This window comes from Phalacrocorax carbo, chromosome 3 (assembly GCF_963921805.1).
Source record: "Phalacrocorax carbo chromosome 3, bPhaCar2.1, whole genome shotgun sequence".
Taxonomy (NCBI): domain Eukaryota; kingdom Metazoa; phylum Chordata; class Aves; order Suliformes; family Phalacrocoracidae; genus Phalacrocorax; species Phalacrocorax carbo.
In genome coordinates, this window is record NC_087515.1 from 77411816 (window position 1) to 77420375 (window position 8560).

Genomic DNA, 8560 nt, shown 5'->3' on the forward strand with positions numbered 1-8560 from the left:
TGCAAGTTCTCCAGTGGAATTACTATGCACTTCTTTACATTTCATGGAGGATGCACAGAAGAAAGTATTACCTTTTCAGTTGTCTGTACCAGCCTTGAATTACTTACGTTTAACCAAAAAAAAAAAAAAATTCCTTTCTATTTCTATTGAGTTTTTAATACTGAGTTGCAAATTTTAAAGTCTTAATTACATTTTGTTATGGTTTATTTGCAAGTTTACATTTTAAAACTGTTTAACTTTCTTAATTTAGTAATTAAAAAAAGAGCATTTTACATTTGGATAGTTGTTCTTTTGTTTAAACTGTGGAGATAATGGTGGAGATGAGATAAAAACTTTTCAAGAAGGGGTGTCATGCCATTTGGGGCATCATATTTCATAGGAGTATGCAGTCCAGTTACCTGTGGGACATCATCTTCCGAATTCTGAAGTCAGTATGTTTTTAAAGAGCTGGAGTTCAACTGTAGGGAAGATGGCTGAATGCATAGCTAGTCTCTCATTTCTCTGTTCTACAAGCGGTTTATTCTTTAATAGTTCTGTTGCATTTAACGTGAATATTTTTACAAGTGTCGCAGGAAAACATTTTCTATGCCTTCTATTGCTGTTATTGCTTTAAAATATTGCAGCCAAGTAAGACTTCCTGACAGTTGAAACTTTTTTTTAATTATTTAATACTTAGATTGTGAAGTCATATTCTGAATATTCACACATTTTCTAAAGAGAGCCTTTTTCCATTCCTGAAAACTAACCCATTAATGAATTAAGGTTCAGAGAACAAATTATCATCGTTGTTTTAATATTTTCTATACAAAACATTGACTGAAAATCCTCTTGCAAAGGAAAGTTCCACGCTTAGCCTTTCCTGAAGTGTGAATTTATATGGCAATGTTGCTTGTTACCAGATTTCCATGATAAATTGGTTAATGTTTTACATGTAGAGTCTATAAGTAATGTTATGTACATGATATATTCAATGTTGCTGTACCTGTAGCTGTGGAGTACTGAAGAGGCCATAAGGCTTGTTGGACTTTTAGCTTCCTCTTAGTACTTACAAAGCAAGTCGTGGTCCTCTTTTTCCCACAGCTACCCCCCTGCCTTAAAACATCATCCACTGAACTGAGGACTCCATAGTAACTCAGCGGGCTCGCGAAGCCAAAGCGTCACACACTCAGCCCAGTGCTCGGTGGCAAAGCACGGCCATTCTGCCAAGTTCCTTAGCAGCCTTTGCTATGCCACAAACTTAAGTGCAGTTTCCATCTGTAATGCGAGAAGAGCCTGAAACGTTAGCTTTGCCTATGTTTCTCATTGGAAGTAAGACTTGGATGGGGCATTGTTGGGGTTTTTTGGCCTTTACTTCTGATTCTTGGGTTTGTTGTTTCTTGTATCACATTCAGTCTATGAGTACCACGTTGGTCTCTGCCGCATGTCTGCCTGCAGCTGGCTTGTGTGCAGACTGGTGCCGCTGTTGAGTGGCAAACCCAGACTATTTCTCATCGGTAGCTCTTCTGCTTCTTTTTCTTAATGTTGGGAGTTTTGTTGTTTGGGTTTTTTAATCTCTCAAATAAAAACATTAGCAAAAATTTAAACAAGGTTGTTAGCATTTTTGCTATAAATTAACAAAAAACTTCTCTTAAGCACTGTGTATACACCACTGGTAGCTGTGTGGTGACTGTAAAAGTTGAATTACCAGATTAAAAATCTCCTGTTCCCTCCAACAGTTGTTTTAATGTAAGGCTAAATAAATCCTATCCAGACAGATACAATTGGCCAAACACTCCCCCCACCAGCACACCTGACTCCCAACCGATCCTTGGCGTGGCAGCGAAGTTCCAGAGAGGCGACCTACCAGCAGCTGAAAGGACGCCATGGGGTCACCGAGGCATCTCTAGGCCAAGCTTAATCCAGTACCAGCCCCAGGAAAAATGACAGGTAGAAATGCAACACTGCTGCGAAAGGGACGGTTAGTACGATTGATGCCTGTTAGCATATTTCTATCGAAGGAAATGACGTGAGGCTTGGTGTGTCTTCGAAAACGTCCAAAGCTTGTCAAAGGCACTGACATGATATTTTTTGGCTTCTGCAAAGAGCGTTCAACTTAGTTCTATCCGACATTCTGGTTTTGATGTAATTAACACTATAGGAAAGCAAAGTAAATACAAAATACAAAAGTGATTAAGTGCTAAAATTACAAGACTAATCGTAAATGGAAAGATCTGTCTCCAGTGCAAACGTTTCTCCTGAAGCCTCTAGACTGGAAGGGACTACCTGCAGACCAAGAAGACAGATTACTGTCTTGGTATTTGACCTTGCCACATAACTTCAAGGTGAGTGAGAAGTTGCTCAAATTTGTTTTAACGTGCACCATCCTTTTCTCAAACGGTGCAATAAATATGCAGTACACTGATGAATGCTACCACGTTGTACTCAAGGGATTTAAGGGCCTTACATGAGGCTGAGCTGAAGCATGCAAGAGCTATTAGGAGATATACAGTAGCTCCTCTTCTAATGTGTAGACAATATTCATTCATCAAAGAAGGCTTTTCCTGTCTAATGGGAAATTACCACCAGCAGTGCAGACAAAAGGATATTTATTTTCTCCAATCATGTCGGTTTGAGGGTCTGTCTGTCTTTCAAGAATAATTGAAGTCTGTTTGTAGCTCAGAAATCTCATTGTGTTCTGCAGTCTCAGTAAGCAGTGATAATAATTTCCTGTGACTCATACACAGGGAAATTTTATCACTGAAGGGGCTCCTGTCAATCGGGCCAGCATTCCCTGCCATCTTAACTGAAGAAGGAGGCACTTCAATTTCAGATTTTCCTGCACAGACCAAAACAGAACTCGTGTCCTTTCAGCAGAAAAGAGAAAGAGGCCCCTTGCCAGGATGCCGCTGGCGTAGGGTGTCAGTCTCTCCTTCCCAGGGCTTCTGAATTTGTCAGGAGAACTTCTGACAGGTAAAACCAGGTTACAGAGATACTTTTTGCATGTTAGAGGGGAAATGCTGGCTTCACTTAAGTCTGTGAGGTATTTTCTGTTGACTTTTAATACAGCCAGTGTTCTTATGTGTGAGTGTATATGTATCTATATCTCAAAGTGCAATTCGCACACAAAAACATCTATACCTACACAAACATCAATCCACCTCCTTGTATTCCTCCCTTGCGGCTGAATGCTTAACAAAAGTGTAAGACCAGTACGTGAGTAGATTAGAGGACAGAATGGTGTTAACAACAAAGGAGCTTCTCTTTTTTTTTTTTTCCTTTCCTTTTTTTTTTATTTTTTCCTGACTCCCACTGCTTGATTGGTTATAATCCCTATTCCCAGGCCAGGAAAGGGTGGTAACAGCAAGGGCTGCTGCTGCAGCCCGGTGATGCTGTGGGTCTCAGAGCAACCTGCAGATTTCAACCTGCAAACCTGAGATTTCAAACTCAGGGAGGGAAAACATTTCTCCCAAAGGCTTGGCCGCAGTTTGGGGCCTGTGGTGTCAGTATTCAGGAGGGCCAAAAGGGGACAAGGGTGCATCATGTCGTGTAGAGGGAGATCCAAAGGTCACAGCACCAGCTGTGCTCGCAGCGCCTGAGTTTCGCTGTGGCCAGGGATTTAGGTGATCACTTTAGAGTAGGCTGATGAGCCTCAACTGCAGTTTCTGTTACCAAGTGTAAATATATTCCCTGTTATGGGTTGCGTAAATAGTATATATTCAAGATGGGCAAAAAAATCACAGGGCTGGTGTGCCTGAAAGGCAAGTGTTGCATCTGCCTGACCAGGCCAGGCGGGAGTCTGATTGTTCAGCTAATGAGCCGAACAATAACTGGCAATAACTTGGTATTAGGTGATGTGAATAGCTAAAAGGGCAAAGGGCAAAGAAACTAGATTATCTTCTTCCTCTAAGGCTGGGCTAGAGCTTGCCAAGGGCTCCATTTTGCTTTTTTGTGCATCAGCATTTGTTGCCGAGCCCCTGCACCAAGAGTCTTGTGAAGTTTGCTCAGCTACTTATTGTCACAGCTTCAGACAAAATCCCTGAGCCCTGTAATGGAAGATTTTCATCTGGGGGAAAAAAAAAAAAAGGATGCAGGGAAGCTTTCTGACCATGTTGTGGCTTTACTTGCTGACCCTGGGGCTCACCCTCATGCTGGAGGCCTGCCCAAAAGCCCTGTCATCCCCTACACTTCATTCACCACCACAGTTCTGGCTCTGGGCTGCCTTCCAGCCCTGCTACGCTGCTGGATTTCCCCAGCTAGCAGTTGCTGCTTGTACAGAAAGGGTCCCTGGTGTTGAGAGAGGGGAGTGGTGGTCCCAGCACGCTCTCCTGGCACTGCATGGGGCTGGGGCTACCCCTGCCACTGGGCCAGGCTCCCGGAGGGGAGCAGCGATGCGGAAGGGGCCTGCGGCTTCCCTGGAGGCCCCTTTGCCTCCCGGAGCTGCCGTGCTCCTGGCCATCGGCAGCAGCTTGGGCGTGACTGTGTGTAGCTGCAAATGGGTCTTGGGGTGACTTGGCGGGGGCTGATTTGACGTAGCCCACAGACCCCAGCCCTGGTGATGGCGGAGAAGCAGATGCTAACTCCTGCTCTCTAAAAAAGCAGTGGCAAAGAGCCAAATCAGGAACCACTCTGCACCTTAAAGACAGAGGACTAGGTATGTTTGATCATACGAGAGCTCAAGTGTTCCCTCAAATTCCCATGCGTCCCAAAAGCAGCACAGCTGCCAGCTGAGCTTTGTATATGACCTCACATACATCCAGCGTATAAAACACATACCACACAGTGAACATTTGCATATGTTACACGTCTTTTGTTCCACTTGGGTGGCCTTCTCCTCCCCTTCCCCCTACCTCTCGCCCCATTACTTGCCCACGCAGCAATCCTCATGTTATTCGAGAGCTGTCATTTCTGAAGAACTACACATCCCTGTCCTGCGGAGAGTGGGGGCTCTGTTAATTGTCAAATGTTGAGTGGGTAATGATCAATGGATGACTAATTGGAAGCAAGGGGGAATAAAATAGGTATTACTTAGCTTCTGCTCTTAATTAAGAGAATGCATAATGCTGTAGGGAAAATCTTAACAAATGGCAGGAGGGTTTTTGTCATTATGCAAGGTTTAATTAGAAGCATTGCACAAGCTAGCATCCAGGTACTGTTTTCTTTCCTTTCAGGTGTCTCTCCAGGGTGTGACTGAAAAATGCCGAAGGGCGAGCCTTAAAAAAAATAAGCGGAAAATATTTTTGTAGGCATGTGCCTAGCAATCTAAACAGCAAGACACAGAAGAAAGCCCCAGTTTCTCAGTGCAAAAGCAGCGAGGGGCGAGCCGAATGCAGAGAACCAGAGCGAGAGTGTCGTGTGCATTACACCGAGGCATGGGATTAAATGCTCATTGCAATATCTCCAGGTTAATTCACAGCACCAATGTTAAAAGTGGAGCAACGTGACAGTGCTTTATTTGAACCGTTAATCACTTGGAAGCAAATACATTTATGATTTAGTTCTCTGAATATATAGATGCTGTAGGAAATAGAAGAAGGGGCACTCAATATTGACATTATCTTTCTAATCAAAAAAGAAATATTACAACTCCTGAAGGACTAGGAACCACTTTTTATAAAAAAGCTCCATGTTAGTTGCATTACCAATGAAAACACTCATCCTGGACTTGAATATTGATCTGTACTTTCTATGACAGACCCAATATGACACATCACATTCTGCTTGTAAATAAAGTACAGATGAGACACTAACTTTAAAGAGTTCAGAGTTTGATCCGGCTTTCAATGAAGTCAGTAGGAAGACTTCAGGAATATAAAACAGGCCTTCAGAAAGTGATTAGGATGGCCCCAGTTTGGGGAACGGGAGCCTTTTGAAATGCTGAAATAAACTTGGATATCTGTTATCTAAATTTCCTAATCCAAAAATGAGTTAACTGACAGCAGTTTCTGCAACTTTGTGGGATGGTACTTAGGTTTGGGCTGGACTTCATCTTTGCTTTGAAACCCACTCAGCAGACAGTGCTTTTAACACAGTAGAGAGTGTCTTTCAAGCATATTTTTTTTTTTTTCTCTTTCTCAGGCTGCTAAGAAAGAGCATAAAGCTCAAGTGAGAGGAACTGCTCCAAGTACCTGCTGGTTTCTGGGGTTTGACAAATAAATTAAAGAGGGGACAGAGACTGGTCCTTTGGCCACAGCTGCAGACACCATTAGGTCTGTATGTGTGATTTCTGGACCTGGAAGTGCTCACACAAGGGCCAGATTTCACAATGTATTCTCCACGCTTTGTGTCCTTAGGAGCCAGGCTGCCTTGTGCTCCTTTCTTTGGGCCATAAATGCCACTTCAGATGAAGATATGTACAAGTGGTCAGGATGGAAATGACCCCAGAAGACTGAATGCTGAATAAGATAGCATTAATTCTCAGGGGCATTTCTAGGTGGCCAACTAAAATATATATGGACCTACTGGAAAGAGCCCAGCAAAGGGCCACATGGATGGTAAAGGGCTGGAGCATCTACTGTATGAGGAAAGGCTGAGAGAGCTGGGACTGTTCAGCCTGGAGAAGAGAACGCTCAGGGGGATCATATCAATGCATATAAATACCTGACAGGAGGATGGAGCCAGGCTCTTCTCAGTGGTGCCAATGCCAGGACCAGAAGCAATGGGCACAAACTGAAACACAGGAGGTTCCCCCAGCACATGAGGAAACACTTTTTTACTGTAAGGATGATGAAGCACTGGTGCAGGTTGCCCAGAGACCTTCTGGAATCTCCATCCTTGGAGATATTAAAAATCCCTGATCATGGTCCTTCGTAAGCATCTCTAGGTGTTCCTGCTTGAGCAGGGCAGGGTGGACCAGTTGACCTCCAGAGGTCCCTTCCAGCCTGAACCATTCTGTGGTTTTGTGTATGATTCTGCATAAAAAAGAACAGCTTGAGGCTTTGTGTCTTCTCTATGCAGCCACATCCTGGCTGCTTCAAATGCGTGCCGGCCCTCAGGCACCCCACCAGCCAGGGACCCTGGCCAAGCTCTGCTGGGGCAGGCTGGTGTGGGTCATAGCTGGCAGCTGTCTACAGGGGAGGCAGGTGGCCACTGTTGTTTGCTGGATGTTGCAGCCTGGTGTTCAGGGTATGACTGGCCATTATCATTGCTGGCGAGGGCGGCTGCTCCACTGCGTGAAGGGAGAGGTAGTTGATGGCTGCACCACAGAAGCCTTTAGAAATAAACCCCACAGATACGTGGGAGAGACTGCCCACCAAAACCCCATGCCCAGCCATGGCTGCCTGCACTCCCTGGGGAGCTGGTCAACACACTACAAGTACCATGCAAGTCTTCCTGGCATAAGCCCCAAGAAGGCCAGGCACTCCTCAGAGCAGCTCTTCCTCCCTGCTCCCTCCTGCCTACAGTCACCAATGTCCTGATTTTGGCTCCAGTGTGGCCTTGGGCCCCTCGCCTCCCTCCCTCACTGCGGCATACAGGCTGCAGCATGGCCATCACTGGTCCCAGCAGGAGGCCATCGAGCAGGGCAACCGCCAGAGCCAGCTTTGGCACAACTCGGGGCTCACACAGCCCTGCTGAAAATGCCAGCTCTCGGGGTGTTTATGGTGCAAAATAGCCGTGCAGTAGAGCTGCCACGCTTGGGTCCAGACCAGAGGGATTAAACCTTGAGCTGACTCAAATGGCCACAGTTGTAATGCAGCCTCTCTGGCCACAAGCATCAACTGCCCGTCGTGTCTGGGTGTGGGTGGTACCTGCTGGCAGAGCAGGGCTTGCCTGAGCAGGGTGAGGGCAGCAAAGGACAACCCTGGGACATCCCAAGAGAGGCTTGGCATCCTGCTGGCCCGTGCCTTGGCAGAGGAGGAAAGGAGGGAGGGAAGGAGAGGGTCAGGGCCATCGGCAGGACAACAGGGCTGGTGTGGGTTTTCTCCAGGAGGAAGGCAAGCTCGGGCTGTGGGACGTCACTGCACTGCCATCGATACAATCGCATTTAGTGCTTGGCTTGGGGGCATGTGTTGCTCTCAGCTGCTTGAATTTTCCCTCCAGAAATGCGGGCAGTCATTCCCTGACAAGACAAAACAAGTGCTTGGGTCATAGCTTCACCGTGCAACTACAAAGAAGGGCTGGCAGGGCAGTGGGCCCACCTGGGGGAGGACTGCCAGGGCATGAGTCTCTCTCCTCCAGCCCCATGCCATGGGAAGGGCGCAGGAAGGAGAAGCAGCGTCGTTGCCCGAGCGATGGCCTCGGGGTTGATTTGGACACCCCTGTGTGCACTGGCTGGCCAATCAAGTGTTAAGGCAACGTGTGGTGGCAGCCCATGGATGCCTGGAGGATGAAGACCCGTGCACAAGTTGCAGCCAAGTCAGACTCCTCCTAGGGTTACAAAAAGAAAATATAGGCTAAAGATCAGGAAGAGTTTCTTGGCAGGGAAGTGTGCAGAGCGGAGGGTCAGGAAAGCAGTTCTGGCTGCGACGTGCAGCTGTGTCCAGCAGGCGCACCAGGGACCGCTGCTGTGGAGCCTGGCACTGTGCCGACAAAGCGTCCGGCGTGGCTTACCGGGGCTCTTCAAACCCCACCACGCCATCAGCGC